This window comes from Phalacrocorax carbo, chromosome 9 (genome assembly GCF_963921805.1).
Source record: "Phalacrocorax carbo chromosome 9, bPhaCar2.1, whole genome shotgun sequence".
In the NCBI taxonomy this organism is placed as follows: Eukaryota; Metazoa; Chordata; class Aves; order Suliformes; family Phalacrocoracidae; genus Phalacrocorax; species Phalacrocorax carbo.
Genome location: NC_087521.1, coordinates 37,797,901 through 37,821,407, shown reverse-complemented (window position 1 = coordinate 37,821,407; position 23,507 = coordinate 37,797,901). Strand labels below are relative to the sequence as shown.

Genomic DNA, 23,507 nt, shown 5'->3' with positions numbered 1-23,507 from the left:
TGTGAACAGTTTGATGGGCTGACATTGACGGTTTTCCCAAATTTAAATCTTACGGGCACCCTGAGGTTTTCTCAGCATGACTCAATTACTAAACCTGAATTTTAAGTAGAATCCCTTTATGTGACAGTTGCCATTGAACGGTGTCACAGGGAGGGGCGGAAGCTCCGAAATGTCAAGTTGTCCCTAGGAAAGGCTCTGAAAGACAGATAAAGCAGGACCGCATATGCTTCCCGAGTCAGCGCCCGCCGGAGACCCGCCGCAGCCAGGAGCTGCCCGCAGAAGCAGATGTCCTCTGCGCTGGCTCACCTCTTCCTCCTCCCCAGATTTTCTCTTTTAGAAAATGTTTAAAGTTCACATAAATCATTCCTTTGGCAGGGTCTGACTAGCCCCCGACTAGGGGAGATCTGATTGAATCAATACGGTGGTAAAATTTCAAGAAAGAGAATAATCCAGATGCAACAGGGTTGTGCACCCTGCAGACACCTGCGAAAGGGTATAAGATGTATAAAGGAAATGATGGCAACAAGTTCTGCAGAACGTGGTGCCTGGTCACCTACTGACACTTTGCTGCCCAACGCCCCTTGCTGCCGGGACCCCGGGCCCTCACCCACGTCCCTTAGCAGGCTCCGGGCAAGAGGCAGCGCAAGCCCTTGCTGGGTCAGAGCCCCAGGTACGGATTAGCTGGCCTGTGTCCTGCGAATCGGCCTTTTGGCATCTGCCGCTATAATGAGTGAGTTTTTCTGGTGTTTGCCTCCAGCTGGGCACCAGCTGAGCTCTTTCTTCTTCAGTCACTGATTTTCACCAAAAAAGTAGGGACTTTCTACCCTTGATCCTCCTATTGCCCCTTTGTGGTTTGTACTAATGAGTCAAATCAGGGGGCTGACAGATGGCGGCCAGGCAGGCTACACAAGCACAATAGCCTCGTCCCCTCAAAAAGTGTATAAACAGGAGCAGAACATACACAGCAGGAGATAAACCCTGCTCGGGTGGTGCTGGGACTGTCCCCTGCGGGGCAGAGGGATCACTCAAAGCAGGGGAGCAGAAAAAGCACCTCCCGAGCGCATTCGGGTGCGGCTGCCCCATGCAGGCACAACCCCGCAGAGAGGAAGCACCCAGGGGTGCTGTGTGTGCTCTGTCCTCCCCCAGCCTCAGCCCAGGCTCCCCCAGCTGTGGGCTTCCCTGCCAGATGTGGTGCGCAGCGGTGCTGTGCGGCCCCGGGGCATGGAACAGGCTCTGCCGCCGGGGCATCGCTTCTCTCCTCTCTTTTCTCTGATCTTCTCTTTTGCTTTTCACTTGTCCCGTGAGCCAAGGGAGTAAAGCACAACATTAAAAAGTGGGATAACGTCCTTAACCCAAACTCTGCCAGGCTTTGCTACTTAAATAAATGACCAAATGTTTATAATTTTCTGTCCCAAAATCTAATTTTTTGCTATGAACAACATTTATTGAAAAAATGAGAAACCAGAAAAATGTGATCAGACCTGCTAGCTGACATCCCTCGTCAACAGTCTTCATATTTTCCTTTGTCCTTAGCATCCCCTTTGCCTTGTGCCCCTCTCACTCACCTGAATCTACACCCGTCTCACATTTTCGCCCGATGACCACCCTGCCCGTTGCTCCCCGCCCAGTGCCGTGCACAGGGACTGGGGGCACAGTCACGTCTGCTGTGCGAAGCGCTTGTGCTGGAGCACTGCTGCCAGTGGAGGTCACCTCTGGGCCCTGGGGAACCATGTCCTACGTTACAAGCCTACGACCAAGCCCTGTGTGCCATGATGAGCATGAAGCCCACTGGCTGAGCCAGGCCCCAGTGTCCTCGTGTGTCCGTGAGCGCTGTGGGACGGACCGGCAGGTGGGCTTGCAAGCTCTTGGCTGTCTCCACCCATGCTTTGCAGGAGGTGACCCTGCAAGATTTGGAGCTCCAGGAGGAGCTCCACCAGTGACAGCAGGGTCGTGTCTGACTGCCCTTTCCACTCAGCGCACCCGGAGTTAACAGTTTACATCTGAACAGTTACGGTTCCCAGTTAATAATAATATTCTTCTCCCAGAGACGCCTTTTTCATCTGGTTTCTCTCCTCGCTCTCCCCATCCTCACTGATGGTCTGTCATCCTCTTCTGTGATGGAAGTTGTTACCATGACTGCAATTTTCAACCCGTAAGACTCTGTCCCGCGCTGCCCTAATACATAGTTCATCTCTGTTATCTCTGGCTGTGACATATGAGCCTGCTCCCTCTGAGCTTAGAGTGGTGCATTTTAACCAATCTTTATAACCAGTCGTTCAGCCCTACTTATTTTTGAGATCCAGCTGTGTTTAGGTTAAATCCATCATGTCGCAGGCATTCTTGGCTGAGCACTTAATCCTTTCCTCACCTCCATGCCATTTCCTTCCTGATCCTTTTGGCCTTTAAAATGTCTTTTCCCATGTAGCTTGCTATGAAAGTTCTCCTTTCTGATTAAGGTTTCCGTTCTCTCCTACTGAGGGCTGTTTTGTTTTATTGACTCCGGTAGAAATCGTTTTGAGTGCTCAGTGGCCACCATAACCACTGCGTTACATTCACTGTTATGTACGGTGTGTATCTAAGGCAGGGGGGAGCAGTCTAATGTGAAGCTATAAACTTTATTTAGGCTGCAAGCATCAGCTGATTAAACACTCCAAAGTTCTGCAGAGTTTTGTCATGGTGAGAGCAGAGGTTTCAGTCCCATACCTTCCTTGACTTACCAGTCGTGCTGAGCTGGAGGAGCAAGCACATTTCCCTCCCCTCGGTGGATTTCCCACCATCAGCAGCCAATTCCTCTCTGCTCCTGCTTCTCCAAACCTTTGCCTACCCTTCTTTCCCCACTTTTAGTTGCAGTTCCTTCTCCTGTATCAACGCAGCCATTTCTTTCCTGAGTTCAGGAAAGTAATCGAGGAGGTGATGGATTTCCATGTTGCATATCCTTATAGGTCTCCATGTAGCAGATTAGCACCTGTCAAGTCTCTCTGCAGGTATCTCTCATTTCAGATAATTGGTAAAGATTTATCTGTAAAGGTGTCTTGCTACTGATCTGGATACTTTTTGAACTCAGTTCTCAGATAAGGAGTGATCATCCTACTGGATAGTGCTTGGAGAGGAGTCCCAGTATCTGCTTTACCAAGGTTAAAGCTTCATAAAGTCTGCAACCTTTTGGTTTTGACCCAGCTACTGTATTTACGGTACATAACAGTATTGTAAGAGCCTATTTTTGTTTTGATCCAAAGAGATAACAAATGTCCTCAAATCATATTTCAAAATAATAGAATATTACAATTGATTAAAAAACCCTTGAAGATGGTATATGGTGTGTGAATATGCACGTACGTCTTTGTCATTGAGTATGTTGTGAAGTTTAAATAAATGTTACGGCTTCTTATTAGGCAGCTTTTGCTTCCTCAGATTAATACCATAGATAATGTAGAGATATATATATTTAAAATTGACAGGACATTTATTTCTCTTTCCAGTGGCAGAAATCCATTAGAAGTAAACAAATTATTTACTCTTATCAGGGTGCTTTGTGTTGCCTGCATTTAGAGATAAAGCTCCACTATTTTATCAGGGCACGCGCGCGTGCATGGCTAGCAGTGCTACAGGGAGATCGTGCTGCATAATGAAGTTACAGCTGGCCGCAGCGACTGGAAATTCATCTGATACACATGTTGCGTGATAGGTTATGGTTCGTGTTTTCCTTTATACTTTTCCTTCACGCACTTGTAAAATAGCCGCGGTTTTCTGAGAGTTTGAGCTTTTGTGACTTTGTCACAAATACAGTGGAGGTCAGAGGGGTGGTGCTCAGCAGCGAGTCGCGCGGCGACTGTGCTGTTAATTAGTGAACCCTCTGCTGCTGAAGTCACTGCTGCTGCAGCCCCTTGAAACCGCTCGAGTTCTATTTGGGGATAAACCCATTAGACTTCCAACGCTCAGAGATTTCCCCCGTAGTCCTGCAGTCAATTTGCCTTCCTTACTTCACCAAGTGAATGTGATCTTCTTTTCACGTCCACTGAGAGATGCTACCCTCTGTTAAATTGCTTCCCTCGGTCTATCTGTTGTTCAGATGCCCTACCATGCGATACAGGGTACAATAAAATGGCTTTCAAGATAAAATATTTATGCACAGGCAGGGTGCAGCGGTCATCGGAGAGCAGAAGAGAGAAATGACATTTGTAGAGGGGAAGAAAACCAGCACACGGCAAAGGCTTTCTTTCTAGCATCCAAAATTTATCCAGAGGTCTCATAAATGGGAATGATTTGCACTGTAGTAGTACATTTATATCCCCTTAGCTTCTGACATCATCTAGTGTCATCATTCACCAGGGAGTTTATAAGTACCAGTCAATCTTGTAATTTTGCGTTAGGAAAAGAGCTGAATTCTAAACCAGTTCCTCATGCAACGGCCAAGAAAAGAAAAGCCTGAACCAAAACTAACTGGCAAGTAAGCTCAGAGTATACAGGAGTAATCCTGGTGTCCAGGAGGGTCAAGAAGTTGTGGTGCATGCTCTAAGGTGGGCGTGTCCCATGGGTGGAAAATGGTGAAGCACGGAGAGGTCTGTCTTCTCTGGGGGAACAGGTCTGACAGATATCAGCTGGAATAAAAGGGAGGTTAAGAGAAAGGGTTTGAGACCTCAGGAACAGGAGGATATTCCAGCTTGGAGAAGGTGGTACCCAGCTAAGGCAGGAAAGGCAGTTTACAGAGTGTTTGCAACTGAAGAGCTCAACAGGAATTCTGAGTCCATACAGGTTGCGGAGCCCTGAGACCACAATGTCCTCTGAAATGTCTGGTCCTCACCAGTAACAATTGTCCTCCCCACTGAATGTCTTGGACTAGAGAAAGAGGTATATATATTTTTTTTCTTTGCTGTTTTTGAATTTACAGATAACTTGATGATTACTGTTGACGTGGATGAGTTATTTTTAGCTCTGAATGAATTAGCTAATTTCATAGTTATTAACAGTTAACAAATTGCATTCTGTGGTTGGAAAACCCTCAGAAGCCCTTCAGGAAATAAATTTCCCAAAGATTATGAACTCCAGACTGACTGAAAGAAATAATTACACACTAAGCTAATTATTGGCTTTGGCCTGTGTTTGAAAAATTATGTCCAGACTGTTATATGAAGACAGTGGTGGCTTGCAAAGGCTCACAGTAGAAAATCTCCTAGGTGTAGTACAGTCCCCTCTTGAGTCCAAAGCATGCTTTTGGTGCAGGCTATAGCAATCTAAAGCCATGAGCCTGGCCACTCTGGCAATAAGGACATTTTCCCTCACACCCAACCTAACCCTCCCCTGACGCAGCTTGAGGCCGTTCCCTCTCGCCCTGTCCCTGGTGACTTGGGAGCAGAGACCAGCCCCCCCCTCACTCCAGCCCCTCTCAGGCAGCTGCAGAGAGCGAGAAGGGCCCCCCTCAGCCCCCCCTTCTCCAGGCTAAACCCCCCCAGCCCCCCCAGCCGCCCCCCAGCACACTTGTGCTCCAGACCCTGCCCCAGCCCCGCTGCCCTTCTCTGGACACGCTCCAGCCCCTCAAGGCCCTTCTTGTCCCGAGGGGCCCAAACCTGAGCCCAGCACTCGAGGTGGGGCCTCCCCAGGGCCGAGCACAGGGGCCCCATCCCTGCCCGGCCCCTGCTGGCCACACCAGTGCTGACACAAGCCCGGGGGCTGGTGGCCTCCTTGGCCACCCGGGCACTGCTGGCTCATGCCCAGCCGGCTGTCAGCCAGCACCCCCAGGGCCTTCTCCGCCGGGCACTTCCCAGCCCCTCTGCCCCAGGCCTGGGGCGCTGCCTGGGGTTGGTGTGACCCAAGGGCAGGACCCGGCACTGGGCCTTGTTAAACCCCACACAACTGGCCTCGGCCCATGGATCCAGCCTGTGCAGGTCCCTCTGCAGAGCCTTCCTGCCCTCCAGCAGATCGACACTCCCACCCAACTTGGTGTCACCTGCAAACTCACTGAGGGTGCCCTCGATCCCCTCATCCAGATGGTTCATAAAGATATTAAACAAGACTGGCCCCAACACTGAGCCCTGGGGGACCCCGCTTGTGACCGGCCACCAGCCTGCTTTAGCTCCGTCACCACAACTCTCTGGGCTTGGCCACCAGCCAGTTTTTACCCAGCGAAGAGTCCACCCGTCCAAGCCATGAGCCACCAGCTTCTCTAGGGTGGTGTGGGAGACAGTGTCAAAATATAAAAGAAACAAGGCATCACAGTATTTGTCTTTTATATTTAAGTGTATAATAAAAGATTTATGGCATTTGTTGTCAATAGGAGGAAACATCAGGGTCACTTAATTTGTCAGAGCACTAAAGACTATCAGCAAAGTCACGGCACGGGCTCTGGCTTAGCAGGGTCCAAGTGCTTACCCCGGTAATGGAGAAGAACAAATGCTAATGTGTCGGTATCTGAATTCCAAATTATAATTGTAGTTGTATGTATTGTAGCCTGGCAGGTGAGAAATAAATACTTTAGAGCTATGTTACTTCATGCATGAAAATTCAAAAAACTGATCTGGGAGAGTTATTGTGAGTTGTCAGGAGCCAGAGCACATGGAAGACAAAGTGTGTGAGCAGGCCAGGGCAGACAGCAGCTTCATCTGAAGAGACGCACCGTAATGGAAAATCACAGAATTCCCTCTTAGCCGGTTCAAACAAATACAATCTTGTTTTACACTCCAGTGCCTTCAATTGCCTAAGAGAACAGCATTTTTTAACATCTAATTTGAATCATCTGACCTACTGTTGTGCGGCTTTATGTAGTTTTACTGAGCAAAAAATTAAGTAATCAGTAATGTTTCAAGCTGGTGGTGTGGCGTTGCATACTTAAGTTTCATATGATAATGTTCCTTTCTCCCAATATGTGGTTTTCTACTGAATACTTGATAAAGCCTGTTGAGATATTAAATTGATGGAAAGCTCCAATATCTAAAAGCTCTCATTTCCAGATATTGAGTGTACGTTTCTTCAGTCTCCTGTAGTATTCCTTCCTTGTGCTATGGGACAAGCGCCCTTCTTTACTTGCCTGTAAAAGTCTGAAATATACGTACATGTTTCTCCAACAAATCTATCAATCTGATGGTGGTTGCTTAAACTTTAATGCGCAGTTTATGACAGACAACAGAATTCCCCTCCTTTAGACACAAAGCCTCATTCATGCCTGTCAGATTCTTCATCCCAGTGACATGAGTGAATGGCGGACTGAATTCAGCTCCCTGTGCAGAAACCCTGCAAGTCATGAGTTGTCTGAATCTTTAATGAGTTATTTAATAACAAAGAAATCATTTGGCTGGTAGGAGATGTTTCTATCACTGATAAAGGGAAAACAACTCTCACAGCCCATGAAACAGGAAAAGAAAATCAGTTAAAAGTTCATGAGCAAAGTAAAATATTTTCCATTTTCCACTGCAACTTTTTAAAAGAAGAATTATTTGTTCACAGGTTTCTCTTTACTGCAAATGTTCTTTAAGAGTGCAAACAGTTGTTAAAATGACATATCCCAAGGATTAACTGCTTGTGAAGAAATGTGAGCCTAAAGAGGAGCATGGGAGGCGGGGATAGAAAAAGGAGAAATAAATTGCCCTATTTATTACTTTTCTTGGCACCTTTTTCCACTTCTCATCCTAATTGTAGTTCGTGAAATGCAGTTATCCTCTGTCAACAGCTCTATGCAGAAGCTCTTTAAAGAAGTCTTCACCTCTCCAGGAGAATCATTAGGCTTATAGGAGCCTATGAACCTTTTGGGTCCATATTTAACTATGGATATTTGGAACACAGAGACCAAGACCAAAAGCTTTGTACAGGTCCTGGTGTTGCAGCAGAAATGCAGATTTCTTCACTAATATAGTATAGTAATTTTATTGAAATTAATAAAAAAAGGTTTGCTGATTCTCCATCCTTTATAAGTGTTGTGGCAAAAAGGCCCCAGATCTCCCACTGGAGTAATGATAGGGACTCCAAAATAAGCGTGCTCTATTTCTAAGTCGATCCCTGGTATGTTAAGTTGGAGAAAAAATAAAAGCAGCTCAGTTGCATGTGAAGTCATTGGAAAGATGAGCTCCTAAAAAGGCTTTGGGAACCTCAATACATTGATGATTTTTGGCTTTAGTTTCTTATACATTTAGGTGAAAGTAGTCAGCTCGCACGGTCCCCGTGCTAAACCAGCAGGTTCAGAGTAAGAAGCGCAGGATGTGCCATGTCCCATTTGCTCATGAAGAGCTTGTTCGTGCTTGTAAAGAAATTGCAGTTATGCTGACCTGGCAGCCCTCGGGGTTACCATCCCCAGCTGCTGAAGTTTGCCTTGTCGCTTCTTGGGGAAGGGCTGGTAACTCCTCTCCCAGCTGGCCCATCGCCTCGGCGCTGGCTGGGGTCCGCACCCAACGTCTGTCCCCCAACGCTCGCCAAGGTGTCTGGACACAACACAGCTAACAACCCAGGTGCACGTGGACCGGTTCTTGCACGTGTGTTTTGTGTTGTCCAATTTTTCTTGTGTAGACAATGCCTACAGGGACTATAAAACTGTGCGGGTTTGCAAATGTATTAAAGCTCGTCATATTTCAAATGTAAAAGGAGCGGTTGGCAGCGCTGTGCTTCCACTTAGGCATGTGCCAAGCATGTTCAGCGCAAGAAAACCTCTCTTGCCAATGTACAGTATGAGCCATTTAAAAAAATCTCCCCAAAACTGGGCAGTGACATTATGTCTTTAATAAGTTTCTAATATTCTAAGGTTTTCTTCTGGTCTGTGTCACCGCTGATGAGAAAAATGTCCTGCAGTTCTTTGTTATATTCCTTCTGTCAGTCTGATTTTCCAGGGAGAAGGGCTACTTTTGTTGACCTTCTTTTCACAGGATTTTCAGCGGACAGCATGGTGATTCTGAATTGAAACGATATAACCTAGGCGTGGAGCACACGGTAGCATTGCAAAACTTCTCCCCGTGGGGTTGAACTGAGTGCCAACAATACATTTAAGCTTGGTCTTCAAATTAATTTTCGCCCAGGAGGTATTCCTGTGTTTTTGGGAAGGGGAGGAGGACTTGAAAGACACTAATTGCAGCCTGGCTGGTCAGATGAGAGTGCCCAAGAGTGTGCATTCGTCATTCATGGCTTTCTGGTTAATGAAGTAGGACAGGTAGGACGGCAGAGCTGGATTTGTCACACTGTCGTGGTGTATTTTGGCCCAGGTACTGGACGTGAAAGGGGGCTGATTCACTCTGGCAAGGATTTGGAGCTGCTCCTTTTAATGAATCAAAAAATGCAAAGCAAAAGCCATCCTCAACTTCTGAGCACTCCCTTTGTTCATTCTGACACGGTGTAAAGCAGCAGGTTTTTTTGTGTCTTTTATGCAAAACCCTAGATCACACGTATTTAGGCTGCTCTGCAGTCACCTGTTAAGGGTGGTATCTGATTAGCCCACATTGCCTTGAAAGGTTTATTTATATTAACAAAGCTCCGAGGAAATGCAGTCTGACATTTACTTTGTAACCATGATAATTTCCAGTGATTGAGCATTGTGATTTTGGCTTCCCATTGTTTTGTTCAATACCCTCTTCATCAAGAGCCTGTGAGTTCTGCCAGAGACCCCCCTGCAGTCATCAGGACCAGAATTACATGTCACGGGAAAAGTCTGTCTTTATGGCAGCTGGTGATCAGTGTCGCCCTGAAATGTGGCTGATCGCTGATGGTCACAGAACTGGAAATTATATATGAGTGGGCTGGAAATTACCTATCCCTTGAAAATCCAAAACAAGAGAGCAGCTACACCACGATGACCTGGGGTGGCAGCAATTTCATGTAGTGTGTGAAGCAACTTTTCCCGTTACGTACCCTGAATTTACTGACGTTTCATTTTACCAAAAGGTCCTCTGTTTTGTACCAAGGTACAGGATTAAAAGGAGATGTGTCTGCGTTCAGGAGAGGGGTAATGAGTTCACTAATTATCTTGATCCTGAGCCTCCGAGAAGAGGTCAGCTCCTTTCCTGCTCATCATTTCGCCTCACCCTTGCTACAACATGTTCAGTAACGACACCGGGAGTGAGGGACTTCCAAGGCTTCAGCCCCATGAGTGTGCATCCGCCCTTGCTCCTGCTTGCCTCTGAATCCCATTCCCTTTAGGAGACATTTCTTCTTGGTGGCATCACCGAAATCAGCAATAAAACTCCTTAACACCAACACAGTATTAAGAAGCAGGCATTCTTTATTAGGGCGCTGGATGCACGGGGGATAAATTCCTCCTAGCGTGCGTACCACAAGTTGCGATGGACAAAGCCTGTATTGCTCAGTTCTGTGCATATGCATTACATTTCCTGGAACAAATTATAATACTTGCATCTTAATTACCCATGTGTTTTAAGTCCTTTAGGAGCCCCTGAAGAGGCATCAGGTGGTCTCCAGTGGTCCCTAGTGGTTTGTTGAAGGGGTGTTTTTTTGTGTCCTTTCCATGAACTCCGAGCCCTTCTTCCACATCTGATCGTGAGTTGCCCCATCAGGCAACCCTGACACAATGTGTAGCGAGGTGTGTTGGTTTCAGGGGTGTTCTGACTCTTATCTTAGTTCCTTTTGTCTTGGGTTTGACTGGCCCCTGCTGCTAGGCTGTCTGCATCCCTCCAGGACATTCCCCATCAGGCTTGCGAAGATTATGTCCTTAAGTGCCTCCTTGCCCGAGGCCCCTTACAGCAGTGGGACCCATCAAAGGTCCCCACCAGAGCACTTTCAATGCAGCACTCCGCTGCTGCAGTAATGGGTCTGCCTTCATTTACAATGAAGTAACTCGGTGAAACCACCGGCATTGCAAAAAAACCGAGGTTGAGGTCGGAAGATACTGATGAAGTGCCCTGTAGCCATCAGGCAGCTCCTGGTGTGGAGCAGGGATGGATGGTCATGGTGGAGACCACCAGCGCCATGGCCGCAGCCGGGCTGGCTGTGCGGGGGCTGCTCTGCCGAGCTTCGGCTGTGCTCCTGCAGCCACCAGCCCCGAGCTGCCGCGCTTGGCTCCCTTCTCCTGGCAAGGACCCACGTGCCTTTCGAGCCCGGTTCATCTAAGCAGGAGACGCCGACTTGAGGATGAAGTGAATCACCCCCTGGGCTCAATGTCACTGCCAGCTAGATGTCTCCTGACCATAAAGAGACGTTATCCCATTGAACCTCTAAGGGTCCCTCCTAATCCCTGGAGAGGAATGGGTGTTTTAGGGATGCAGTTCTCCTCCTCCTGCAGTGAAAGCCTCATATAGGTCACCTGAATTTTGCTCCTTTACGGGGGGGGGGCACAGGTGACCAGCTGGATGTGGCTGTCTATGCCCTCAATTACACCAGGGGTGGTGGGCGCCACCATTATGTATACGCAGCGCTCTGTATAGGTACAGCAGTTATCTAGGAACACGCAGTGCCTGACATATAGCAGCATCTGACACCTGCAGGAAGAGAAGCGACGTGGCTGAAGGTGCTGCATTCCTGTACGTCCCAGCAAGAGGGACACAGGGCTGTGCTGATTATTCCTGCTCCCCGCTGCCTCATGCCTTGGGGACAAACCCTCTGCTTTAGGTGAGAAGGTGGCAAATCAGACCAGGGCTGTGCTGTGTGACAGCACAGAGACGTGTGAGAAGTCACCAGGACCAGGTAATTGGTCTCACCCGAGACTTCTGAGCAGTTCTGTGAAATAACCACTGCTAAGGTGAGGGAGCCGGAGTATGGCTGGAACTGAGGAGCGGGTTGTGTTGTGTGGCAGGGCACTTAGAGGGAAGAGAGAACAGCTGCTAAGACAAAGGCAAGCCCTAGGGTAAACGTGAGACAAAATGGATGCTTGGAAAAGGCAGTCTGATGAGCTAAAAAAAATTAGAATTGTCCCTTCTGAATTTAGATATCTGGTCATTTTAACTTGGATAATCTTTTGCTTGAGCATTTAATCATGCTAATGGTACATGAGTTGTTATCTATTATTAAACCTCCTAAAGCTTTTAAGCAGCAGACAGAGAGAGAGCTCGGCAAAGTCACAAATGGGTCCGTGAGAAGCATCGCTGGACCAATACCAGGAAAACCAGCTGTGCTATGGTGAAAGCTGCATTGCACCCATGGAATAAATACCTTACAATATTTACAAATGAGCAAGAACCTCTAAAAAGCATATGTCTCTGCTAAATGTCTCCCATTAGAAATGTAGGATTTCCCATTAGTCCCGAGAAAACCAATTCCATTTCAGCTGCGAAGTCAATACTGCAAACTACTGAGTTGTAATGGCGTTAATTGTATTGCTCAAGAACTTTTAAACCACATTAGTCTCATTTAATTCAACTTAAAGGAACGCAAAGAGAATTGAGTTCTCTAAACATGGCTGGGTCTATTTTCCAAACTCCCTTTTGAGTAGAATTCATGTTACACAGTAGATGACAACAGCTAGAGGAAATTTCCCTTAGGTAGATGTAGGAAGCCGGCAAACCCAGCCAAGCTTTCCGGTGATGTTCATCTAGACTGACGGGGTGACTCCTCTCTTGAGGAGTTTAACGGATTATGGTTAAACTTCATTTGTAAGCTTCCTGGGCATTTACTGGGAGGTTTAACTGTCTGAGGTGCAGTGGTTCACCCAGCGGCAGGTGGACTTCTGCTGCCCTTTTCCCAAACACTGTATATGCGCTGTTGTGCTTCTGCTGCAAAAAGACAATAAAACCACCGGTCAGATACCGAGGGAATACGTATAACCACGCATAACCCCTGCAGGGACCGCTTGGGAGAGGTTCAGTCAAGATGTAGCCAGGCCATGGATGTACAGGGTGCTCAGGACTATATTCAGATGTTTTCTTTCTTTGAAAGGTCTTTGCCGAGTGATGGGAGAATGATTTGGAAATGCATTACTTACAAACACCTTCTTTGCCCATAAGTATCCTTTTTTGGACAGTTTTGGGGTTTTTTTTTGTAGGAAGAGCCATAAGTATTGTGAAGGGGCTGGAGCATCTTGCTTACAGGGGAAGGCTGCGAGAGCTGAGACTGCTCAGCCTGGAGGATACCCAAGGAGGTCTTATCCACATGGACATGGAAGGATGCAGACGGAGCCTGGCTTCTCTCAGAGGTGCCCACTGACAGGACAGGAGGTATGGACACATATTAAAAACAATGACATTCCATCTGAACCCAAGAAAACACTTCTCCTGTGCAAAATACTGGCACAGATTGTCTGGAAAGGTTGTGGAGTCTCCATCCTTGGAGATACTCAAAACCCAACCAGACACGGTCCTGAGCAGCCTGCTCTGGGCGACCCTGCTGGAGCTGGGAAGGTGGACTAGGTCACCTCCGGAGGTCCCCGCCAACCTCAGCCATTCTCTGAAGGGCTGCACTGGTCCATCTTGGCAAGCGCATCACTCTCTCCACTTGAACTCGGTAGCGATACGAGTGGCTATTCTTCTGCCAAGACAATGAAGAAGAGGTTTACCATCTTAAAAATTTTGTATTTGCTTTTATTTAAAGCTAAAAGAGATATATAACTTGAAACCTAAGATGAAAATTTCCCAGACATGGAAAACAAATCAACAGCTAATTTTCTTTTTGTAACTTTTTAATTTTCTTTCCGCCATATGGCTTAAATTGTGTGTGAATTAATATTGTTCATAAATGCAGTACAAATAGGAAAAAGGCCAATTATAGCAAAATACTCACCATCTTTTTAATCTCTTAAGGTTATGGGAAAGGCTGTTCTCTTGCAAATTTAATATCTTAACAAGAATCACATGGTATGCTATGTTTGACTTTTGCCCCATGGTACTTGTCAAGTTTGCAATATTTTGCCAACAAATTAACAAGCGGTGTATTTCAGTGAATTTTGATAGGCCAGAGGGAATCTGCCATTTGGCTTCAAAGTGTTTGCAACATGCTACGTGAGTAATTTGGATCTGGTAGGATTCATTTCAGAGTTTCTGGTATCTCAGCTGGCACAGCCCTCTCCGGCATCTATTTTGGGAAGCTGATAATTGCTTTGGGCTGGCTGCGGTGCTGCACTCTTGAGTCACCGGGGGGTTCTCTTCTAGAGTCAAATGTACAGTTTGGATATTGTAGAGCAAATTGCACCAGATTTTTAAGGCCTATTTAGAAATGAATAACTACAGAATGGCTGCTCGGCAATGATTCAATAGCGTACCCATTAAAACTTCGTGCGTGGCAGTCGTCAGAGCCTGAGATCACTTCTATTTGCATCAGATCCCAACTCCATCTCTCCTGTATCCTCATTCCTACAGTGATTTAGAGAAGAGGCACAGACAAATTTAGAGTGATATTTCCATTAGTCTGGCTTGCTGCCGGACATCTGCAGCAGGAGTTTCATAAGCAAAAACTCCTTATCTGCATTTTTATTTATTTAATTTTTCCTCAGTTGACCATTTTTCATGAACTCATGTAGTCCGTAAGAGGAGGACGACACTTGCAATAGTTGCTGTGCTTATTTGCATTACATACTTCAGCACAGGATAAGAGGAGCCTGTTCACCAACGATGGAAGCCGAGCCCTGCAGGCATTCCCAGGAGCTGGCTCTAGGCATCAAATCCGGCACCAGCAGAGCTTGTTGCCATGATGAGCGAGGCCGGACTTGCTGCGGCAGTTACGGTGAGACACTTTATAGTACAGGCAATGCTTTTGGTGCTGCCAGGAGAATGGGGTCTTGTTAAACCTCTGTCTGTCCCCAGCTCCTGCTGGTTGGCACCAGCTGCTTGAAAACCTAAATCGAGGTTTGGACTGAGTCCTTGACAAGCTGCAGCGGGGAAACACTCACCCGGTTCCTGCCCTGACTGGTGGAAATGCCCCAGGAAGATACTGGAGGGTGACATTTGCTGATGAGAAATTGCAGTGGACCCTTTTCTCACCTCAGTTAAAATGCAACCTCTTTTAAATTAAATTTATCTGAGATAAAATATGGTGAAAAAAGAGTTAATCGACAGCTTTTTGCTGCCAAAACTTCAGATCGTTTTTCTTACAATTTCACCTAGAGGACTACACATCCCTTCACTAATCTCTCTTGGTATTTACAGTTTAGTTCAGTAAGACCACTCATTTCCTTTCTCATTGTTGGTATCCTCGCTGTGTTATCCTGTTACATCTGGAACCCAAAAATGTCTTCTGAAGCTGAAACAGCTGCAAAACTCTCCTGCAATAGCGCATCCCTGTGTTGCCAGCGCGCCCTGCTTCAGGGCACCATCGCTTCGCTCACTTGTTCGCTCACCAGTTCGGCTCCAACACTCTTGGCTCATTTGCTCTCTTCATTTGAGTATCACGTGTTTGAAGTTTGCCGTTTGTGTTATCTGAAGACGTGCAGACCCTGACCTTCCCATAAATACGCCGGTGTGAGGGTGACAGCCCCGCTCAGCCGGTGGAGGCCTTCCCTGGCTCAGCATTTGAACCCGTAAAAGAAATCAGAAGATGCTGCCCAGGAAAAGGCAGTGGCCAAATGCACTTTTTTTTTTTGCCTTTGGGTGATGGAAAAGCTCCCTCTGCCAAGGAAAATAAGTTCTCTCTAGAACCTGAGACAGACTGGCAGCAGCCATAGTCCTGCCTAACGCCATTGAAGATCGTGTTGCAAATCCAGTCCCATGATTCCGTTTAATTGTTAAAACAAAGTCTCTGAATCTGAGTTCCTTGTGGTGGGCCGTTATGTCCAGAGACCAGATTTTAATACACAGAGCTGATTTAATGAAGTGAACTTGACTGAAGTTGTGAGGGACATCAACAAAGTCTTTCTAGAAAAGAAAACAGTTTTGCAATAAATTAATGCCATCTGGTGCTAGCTATGTCAGACGGACTCTCTGCACCTGTTACAGCCACAGGAGAGGAGAAGCAAAAGAAAAGAATGAGAAGGAAACCAAATAATACATCACTTCTGAGTTGTACTAGAGCCCTGCCTCCAAGTGGCCCTTTTTTGACATTTTCCAGCATAGTTAGAAATACACAGGGATGCTTGAAAGCGTATCACCAATTTTCCATAAAGAAGCTTTCCTTTATTTTGTTGTTCTTTTCCTTTTCTTTTTCTCCCTCTTATTCAGGACCTAGAGGTTCACGTACAAGCTTTGAGGTAGTTTGGTTTTAAATGGTCTGCACTGAAAATATCCTTGGCTGCTTCGATAAATTGTAGTGAATTCCTTGCGGAGAGTACAGGGTTGAATAGAAGCTTTCATCTCTCTTCCCTCTCCAGCTCCAGTTCTTTGCAGCTGGAGTTTTCATTTGAAATCCCATCCCCTCCCAGCCGTTTGGATCTTTTTTCCTTTGAGTCTGGTTAAATGTATGGGGTTTAGTTAGTAAATGTTCAGCCACCTCGGTGCTGACCCACAGCACAGCACAGAACTGTTGTAGGGGTGTGTAGGCAATGCCTCCTGCAACCGTCCCTGAATCACGTCCTCTTGCAACAGTCATTAATGGCATTGGTCGGTTATACGAGAGCAAAACGAGACTGTAGGCTAAAAACGATACTCATACTTCAGGTTAGATTCTCACTGCTAATTATTTGATTTCCTTTCTACTGTGTTGACATTCGGTACATAAACCCTCCAATTTATATCCCTCTACTCAAAGTGTAAGTCTTCCAGCTGACAATAACGAGGACTTATTCATCTCACATTTACCTCCTTTCTCGTGGTGCCTTGGATGTTTGTGTGTGAACCCTGTGCCCGGTTCGGGTGTTTGCTGGCAGGTGTGTTCGTGGGCTGTGTGCAGGGTAGGAGCGGGATGAGCTGAGGCTGGTGGTCGTGCTTCGTCCTTCAGGGTCAGACGGTGGAAACTGAGAGGCATCTGTTTTTCAGAGGTGATGTCTGTCATGTATTTCTCAGAGTCATCCCTTTCCACCCGCTAGTCTCGATTCCAACGATTTAGTCACAGCTCTGGTTCTCTGCTGCCTTGTGCCCCCCGTGCTCGGCAGTGCAGTTTTACCCCCTCGTGCTGGCTGACCTCAGCAGCCTGCCCCGGCGTGTCGTCTGTGCTCTGTGCGGGGAAGGGAGGAAGCACATCAGGAGAACATGCAACACGGCTCCTGTTTTATTTCCATCCCTCGCATTGCGTTTTGGCTGACAGGTGCCTGTCCGCCGTCGTGTGGATCGGGGGCTTGCTGATGAGCCGCTGCCTCTGCTGCTGACGGATTGGAAACCGCGCGGGTTATCTCAGAGTCCTTCAAACACAAGTGGCTCATCCCCATTTTGCCAGACGGAGAAAAGGGAACTACGCTTCTAACAAAGATACCAACTTCTGGGTGCGTTAGTTGTCCAGAAACCCTTTTCTGCCATGTCTCAAGCCTGCTGTCCAGCTGACAAGGTGAGACGCTAAATCCCTCCCAGCCCTGGACCGCACGCTCTCCTCCCGTGGCGGTCTCTGTGCCGCCTTGCTCCTGCTGCGAGCGGGCTGCAGTGTTTCACAGGAGGGCACGGGGCAGCTGGTTATCAGCTTGTTTGTGTACCTTTTAAAGGCTTTATTTTAGTTTTAATGGTATTTAATCCTAGACAAGTCTGCGGCCGTGCAGCATTCCTAGCGTACGTTTAATTGCACCAAAGTAATTAGGATTATTGAAACAAATGATTATAATAGTTGCACTCCCCTTCTCTCTTTGATATATGTACAACACGTGCTAATTGTTTTCATAAATAATTTAAGCTGGGTAGCTTGTTCTGTTTCTACTTTGCACCTAAAATGACTTTCCAGAACATTAGCGGAAGATCTGTGTCTCTCTCTAACCCCAAATCTTTACACTTAGCGCACTCCCGGGCATCGCAGTGCAGTGGCAGTCACACACTACGAAATTCTCATCTTCTTTGTCCATTTTTATTTTCTCTTATGCACTGACATTTGCACTTAATTATAAATACTGTGTAGAGCGCGTCATCTGTCATCATTCAGTAGACACAGGAGGCTTCTTCTTGTTTGGGGAATTGGAAATACATCCACTTTGGAAGCTGTGAACGAAATGTGTTTTTTAATTATTATCCCCAAAGTGTTCAGAGTTTCAGAAAAATTCACAATAGGGAATATCTAGCAAGTACTTCCAGGACTATCCAGAGGATCATTTACCGTAGCTGTCTCTGTAGCCCATTTAATGCTGTAAAAGTTCAGTATAGTCCTTACTTAAAACTACATAAGGAGCGGAGCACGTGGATTTCAAGCATTCATTAGGGAGCAGAGCAGCATTAATGGTTTGATGGATAGCTTCACTATCAGCTCTTCAAATAATTATGTTTTGTAAATGGAATGCATAAAGAACTCATCAGCGATGCCGGGCCATGGCAACGCGCGGAGCCGAGCGCGCGCCGTCGAGCCGCTGAGCGGCAAAGTTGTTTTTTCTCTGCGAGTCGTAGCGGCACAGCTTGTGCTCTGAAGAGAAGCTGCTGATGCCAAGGCGAGGCGTGGGATGGGCTTGTTGGACCTACTCTCGCAGGACCTCTGAGTTTGCATTTCAGAGCCAGTGAAAGCGGAAATTTATAGTTCGGGGGGATTTCTATTGAGCCCAGCAATTTCATATCAAAGGCCGCTTTCTACAGGTGGGCTTGCAGTGGAGGCAGGCTCTCCAGGCTGCTCCTGAGGAACTGGGGTGGGTGCGAAACATGCCGCTGCTTCCACAAAAGATATTGCGACGTTGCAAAACCTTGTATGCCAAAACTGCCATTGCAAACACGAGTGGGGGGAATTTGCGAATAGTTTTCCAACTGGTTTTCCTCTCACCTGGAAAATATAAATAAATAACGTAAATTCAGCTCAGCCTTGTCACCTGAAAGAGGGGAGATGAAGAGTTCGGCTGTTACAATTCTGATTGCAGGCCAGGAAGATGCTAAATTGGCACAGCAGAGTTGTGGAAGCACGTTATCCATCTTCTCACTGAGTCACTAGGACAGTAGTTCAAACCCAGACCTTAATTAGTGTTTGAGCGTTGCTTTGTCTATTTGTTTTTCTCTTGCTATTGCAGGAGATAAGCGTTTCCTGGAAGGAGAGGCTGTTACTCGTGACGCTGCATTTAGAGAAGTCCTGGATCTCTGTTCGCTGGAGGAGCCCAGCAGCAGCTGGAGGGGACGGTGTGGTTGGTACCATGCCCTGGTCACGGAGGCCCCAAACCTCTGGAGCTGTGGGACACAGGTGCCACTGGCGTAGCTCCTTTGCCATGGAGTGCCTGCAGGCAGCAGATGTGGGTTTGGAGAGAGGGCTGGCCAGGAGTTGGGCATATCCATCCACTTCTAGAAAACTTTAGTAAATGGCCCAAAGTGCTTTTTTTTTTTTCCCCCAGAAACACTGAGTGTGGGGAACAAGTTGCTCCTGGCTGCCAGGCTAGGGTCATGCTGGGGATCCCCTGGGAAGCCCCCAGGCTCTGCCCGTGCCTCCCCACCTCCTGCCACCCTTGGGCTTCCTGCAGGGATGGGAGGTGTGGTGCTGGGGAGGGCACTGCCGTGGGCCATGGCACCGTTACCGGTGTTTTCTGAAGGAACTTACCCAAAGCAGTGTTTTGGGAGCTCCGGTCTCGGTGTGTGTCTGGACAGCCCGAATTTCATGCAAGGAGCAGTGTTATTTCATGGCTCAACTTTTTTGGGGTGCAGTGGCTGGTGCACGGCGAGAATGAAGTCATGTTGGAAGCACCTCTGTGACCCCAAAATGCTTTGGGATGCCACTGGGAATAACTGAAATGGGGGAGGCTGGTCTCCTTCATCTTAGACTCATCTGCGTGCAGCCAGGACTTTCTCCGACCCAGCCTCAGTATTTCACCTCCCCTGGGGCATGCGCCTCGTGGAGAGGCTGCGGTTCAGCCAGGAGCGGTGGCACTAGCTCTCTTCTTGCTTCATTTAGTCAGCGGCATGTTACAATCAAGAAGGATATTAGGAATTTTCCGTGAAGTGCTGTTTTGATGACACTACCTATCTGAAGAGGCAACTTCTGGATTCATATATACATTATCAGCATTGATGTATTCATTATAGCATTAGTGCTGAGGAGCTAATGCATTCTGCTTATAAAACATTACCATTCTGAGCCAGTGTGCATCAGATACCCATCAGAGTCAAAGTATTGTTATTCGTCTGCACTCTGCAGCCCTGCCTGAATGTACGCACTTTTCCTCTGCGAGGGAACAGTTATCATGCTCTGCTTCTCCTCTCATTCAGGTTTTAACCCACTGTAATTTTATTAAGTGGTGCCATTCAGTATTTGCAGAATTGCAAGCAGGAAGAGAACCAGTTTTCACAAAAAAGTGCATCTTTTCAAATGGCCAGGAGAAAAACAACAAAGGAAGAATAACTGAGGTTTGGGTAATAGTTGATTTTGGATTTTTAGTGATGTCTTTCAAAATACAAAAACTATCACAGCCAATAAGGACAACAAAATATTTTTCTCTGAAAAAGGAAAGCCAAAAATCTCTTTGGTCATGGGAGACAGTGGCTGAGAAGTGAGCAGGGGTCTTGCTGAAATGGATCCTTGCAATGTGTCAAGTCTCCAGCCTGCTGAAGGCCTGGCCTTTTGTGGTGGCTTCTTTACCACAAAATACCTGGACTTGTGAAAGCATTTGACACTGTCCCACACGACATCCTTGTCTCTGCATTGGAGAGACATGTTTTTATTAGATGGACCACTTGGTGGGTAAGGAATTGGCTGGATGGTCACACTCAAAGAGTTGCGGTCAACAGCTCGATGTCCAAGTGGAGACCAGTGACGAGGGGCGTTCCTCAGGGGTCAGCGTCGGGATTGGTGCTGTTTAACATCTTTGTCGGCAACATGGGATTGAGCACACACTCAGCGAGTTTGCCAATGACACCAAACTGTGCGACGCACTGGAGGGGAGGGATGCCGTGCAGAGGGACCTGGGCAGGCTTGAGAGGTGGGCCCTTGGCAACCTCATGAGACTCAACAAGGCCAAGTGCAAGGCCCTGCACGTGGGTCGGGGCAATCCCAAGCACACATACAGGCTGGGCAATGAGTGGATTGAGAACAGCCCTGAGGAGAAGGGCTTGCGGGTGTTGGTTGATGAGAAGTTCAGCACGACCCAGCCATGTGCACTTGCAGCTCTGAAAGCCGGCCATATCATGGGCTGCATCAAAAGAAGCATGACCAGCAGGCCAAGGGAGGTGACTCTACCCCTCTATTCCGCCCTGGTGAGACCCCACCTGCATTACTGTATTCAGCTCTGGGGCCCCCAGCATAAGAACATGGACTTGTTGCAGCAAGTCCAAAGTGGGACCACAAAGATGGTCAGAGGGCTGGAGCACCTCTCCCGTGAGAATGGGCTGACAGAGTTGGGGTTGTTCAGCCTGGAGAAGGGAAGGCTCTGGGGAGACCTCGTAGCAGCCTTCCAGTGCCTGATGGGGACCTACAAGAAAGCTGGAGAAGGACTTTTTACAAGGGCATGTGGTGATAGGACGAGGGGTGATGGCTTTCAACTGAAAGAGGGTAGATTTAGATTAGATGTTAGGAAGAAATTCTTGACTGTGAGGGTGGTGAGGTGCTGTCACAGGTTGCCCAGAGAATCTGTGGATGCCCCATCCCTGGAAGTGTTCAAGGCCAGGTTGGATTGGGTTTGAGCAGCCTCATCTACTGGAAGATGTCCCTGCCCATGGCAGCAGGGGTTGGAACTAGGTGATCTTTAAGGTCCCTTCCAACCCAAACCATTCTGTGATTCTCTGTGAAAGGGGACGTTGCAGTTCCCCAGAGCACTGAGGTTTGCTGTACGTAGGAGGCAGCCGGTGCCCGTGCCGCTGGCTGGCACTGCGGCAGTGAGCCCGCAGGCAGCCCTGTTCCTCCAGCTCCCAGAAGAGAAGGCTTCAGATCTGCCTCCAAGCTGTGCCAAGTACAGGGGAAGCAAACAGCAGTTGCTGAGGAGCTCTGTGTACAAAAGGTCTGCAAATCAAAGGCACTGCTTGAATACTCTTACTTTTCTGCATGGAGACGCATCATGCGCAAGACCACCTATGCAGCTTTGCACAGGGTCCAGAGGGCTGCAGGGTGGGCGTGCTCTGGTCCTGCCTCCAGACGAGCGTAAGAGGGACCCGCTGGCTCCTAGAGCCACGTGCAAACACAGTGTCACCCCTGAGCTGAGTGAGAGCCAAGCTGTGCCAAGGAGCTGCACCCCAGGCAGGCTCCGGGTCAGCAGGTCATTGCAGAATCATGAAATGGTTTGGGTTGGGAGGGACCTTTAGAGCCCATCCAGTCCAACCCCCTGCAGTGAGCAATGACATCTTCAACTAGATCAGGTCGCTCAGAGCCCCGTCCAGCCTGACCTGGGATGTTTCCAGGGATGGGGCATCAACCACCTCTCTGGGCAACCTAATGATGCTCCACCACGGCCACAGTGCTTGGGGATGCCACCTGTGCTGGGGCCGGTTGTGGTGTGGGTCACCTGCTGCTGCCAAAGATCAGGGTTTGTTTGGGGCTCTTTGGTGGCCAGGTTGGTTTTTGATTAGTTAGCGGGGACAGCGTGTGGGTGCGCGCTGCCCCTTTCTGCACGGGAAGGCTGCTTTCCAGGCCGTGAACCCACTGAGACCTCTAAAAGTCAGGATAACCATTTCAAAGCAGCTTCTGAAGTCTGCTCGAGTGGCAGTGATCTGACGCCAGTCTTGCGCTGGAGTCTCCGTCTCTGCACTCCGCATCCTTCTGCAGCACCGCTCCCTTGGGTCCATTACGCTCTGTGCCTTTCTGCTATTTATTTTCCTTCTCTTTTAAATGTGTGTCCTTTTTGCTCTCTCTTTTCTCATCTGGGCTGGATTAGAAATGCTCTGTTTGCTGTGCAATTAAAGTGGCCTCTCAGACACTGCAAAGTTCAAATAGTTTTAGTTTTTGCCTTAAATATATCTTTCTGGATTTAATAGGCTTTGCAGACTATAGTTTCAAAGTGGTTCTTAATGGGATTTGTACAAGGAACTCTTGCTTTGTGCTCTTAAAGATATATGAGAAATCCTTCCATTGGCATTTAATTTCATCGATTCAGGCATGTCAAGAGGTATCTGTCGGGAGTCACATTAAGGCTCGGCCTGGATGATGGGTCTGCAAAGCGAGGGCTGCAGTGCATCTGGCAAATTCAACAGCAGCCTGCTAATTAACTAAAATTATTGGCTTTTGCTGTCTTTAACGCTATTGCTGTTATTGTTATTGTTCCCTGGGGAATGTCTCCACTGCAAAGCCCCACTAAGAAATAAAAAGTGATAATAAAATTGGCAGCCAGGTTAAATTCGTACCCACTGCATGACAGTGATGCCCTGGTGGTAATGCTCGGTCCAACCTGCCAGGGCCTTGCTGTTCATTTCAAAGATGTCTCAATGATTGGAAGATTCACATTCCATCAATTTGCTCCAAATCTCTGGACTGGGATTACAAATCCCATTTGAGACGAGGCGATAGAGGGGCCCTGCCAGCCCCAGCCCTTGCCCGTGGGCCAGAGCCCCTGCCAGCGCTCCACTGCAGCATCCTCCAGGGAATTATAACTGCGGTTTAAAGCCTGCAGGTCAGCTGCCCATCCTGATAACACCGCAGCTAGTGCTCGTGCAACAAGTGCTTGTGCCGAAGCGCGTTACGGTACGTTTATTAAAATGCACTCAAGT

At 47.7% G+C, this 23,507-nt stretch overlaps 1 long non-coding RNA gene across 1 annotated transcript in view; it reads left to right on the top strand.

Moving 5' to 3' along the window:
• The window catches only part of LOC135315086 (uncharacterized), a 375,169-nt gene that overhangs the window by 173,488 nt on the left and 178,174 nt on the right, over positions 1–23,507 (top strand). The window contains exon 5 of the long non-coding RNA XR_010374537.1: positions 12,902–13,073. This is a non-coding gene — a long non-coding RNA (uncharacterized LOC135315086). The remainder of the gene's footprint in view (positions 1–12,901; positions 13,074–23,507) is intronic.